This window comes from Porites lutea, chromosome 3 (assembly GCF_958299795.1).
Source record: "Porites lutea chromosome 3, jaPorLute2.1, whole genome shotgun sequence".
Taxonomy (NCBI): Eukaryota; Metazoa; Cnidaria; class Anthozoa; order Scleractinia; family Poritidae; genus Porites; species Porites lutea.
In genome coordinates, this window is record NC_133203.1 from 23,263,972 (window position 1) to 23,266,025 (window position 2,054).

Sequence of the window (2,054 nt, forward strand, 5' to 3'; positions counted from 1 at the left end):
AAATCTGATTGTATTCATTTTGATATATTATGTTTATAAATATTTTACAGAACCCATGAAATAGACAGATCACTACACACTGCAAAACTATAGTTCCATTAAATTCTTCTGTTCACTATACTCATTTATACTCACTTTTTGTTTGATACTGTTTCACGGGTTTAGTACAATTAATCTACATATGTGTGTACAGTGAATCCTCAATTCTTTTTCATGTTTCCTCCTAAAAGTCAACTTAATTCTTTGAAAAAATCACGAGCAAAATATAACTATAATTTATTACTTCCTAAAAAATGGATTACTCAGCAAGTACTAGGTTATCTTTGGCAATCACTTTGGTTTAATCTTTTCTCATGACTTTACCCTTGCCAAAAAGTTCTTTACCTAGTAGTATCACTAATGATTCTTTGCCATAGACTTAGAGTTTTCTTTGTGGCAAATTTTCTACAGCACGGTTAGAGGTCTTACCAAATTTTAAGACACGCAGGAATCTTTCAGATGAGTACAATGGTTAACTTGGAGTGGATTTCAATTCAAGAGCCTTTGACTCGTCCAGGTGTTAAACCTGACGAGAAGATGAGCATTTGCTCTTCGACTCCGCAACACGGGGGATATACAAATTCCAGTTTGCTAGATGGTGATGTGAAAGTGAGAAAATGTCATGCAGTGCTATTCTTAACAAACTGTATGAGCCGAATATGGATGTGATTTTGACCATTCGCTTCAAAATAACAGCGGAAATCGAGATAACAAAACATATGTTTTGTGTCCTACTTTGCAGACGAGGACGTGTATCGGCGTTTTGAAAATTAATCATAATTATGTTCTTTCATTCCCGTGAGTTCTTTCTATAGACTGATAGTAATTATTCTAGTACTTTCCAACATGTAAATAGGACATTCAATGTCATTTTCGATTCTTTTAAGTCTCACTGCCTAACTAATGCCAGTATCAACAGAATGTGCTGCAGCATTACTGTCTTTTAGATACCCTAGTTACACTGTAAGTTAAAAAAATAATGGCTTCATTTATTCATTACAATCAGCTGTAGTTATTTAACAACAAAATAAGGAATTTAAGTGAAACTAACGGAATGAAGGTCCAAATATCAGACAAACGTTTTTCTTTGAACACAATCCAAAAAACTACATATTAATGGTAAACCTCTTGTGAAAATGTCCATACTAAATAGAGGTTCATGCTGTATTTACAACCAGTTCAAATACTCTCATTACATCGTGAAGTCATTACAAGGTACAACAGGCTACTTGACGCTAATAGAACGGTCTTACAAAGCTACAATAACAACTGATTTGTATGTAAGAATCTAAGTCAACAAAGTCGATTTACAACAGTACTGTGCTTAAAATATGACAATATGTGTAGTAAACGTTCCAGAACCACGAGTTAAGTCACTATTTACAGTATGTGTCTCTTTGTCTTTGCATCCAAAATCCAGTGGGAAATGGCAGGACCAGGACAGTATTCCTTGGTGGAAACATCAGAGGAACGAACCCTCATTAAATCTACCAAGCTTCCTTGTGAGATTCGTGTACATACATTACTCTTAAGCTGGTTCATGGCCGAGAAGCTCCTTTCACAATTGGCTGTGGATGGTGACAACGTCATCATAAGGTCAACAAGTACGAGGCAGTCTTTCACGTCATCAGGCGTTGAAGCTAGAAGGTTTGCGAAAACATCAACTGGATTGTTTGCCTTTTGTTTGCTGAGTCTGGTACGCAGCATGGGCCACTGGTCAAGGATGTTTTCCTTCTCTTTCTCAGTAAGGAGGTACCCAAAGTACTGAACAAGGGAACGAATTTCATTATGCCCATAGGTCGCTAGGGTCTGTGGCATCTCTTGTGGGTCGAATATTCTGAACAAGCTGTAGGGTTTCTCCCGAAGATTTTCAAACCTTGTCTTCAAGTAATTCAGGATCTCCGTAAGAAAAGTGTCAAACTGTTGATCAAGCATATTGCCTGCATTTGTCAGTTTTAGTTGGTGTCCTTTGTCCTTGCCACACATGAACACTGCCGTTTCCTCAGAATAACTCT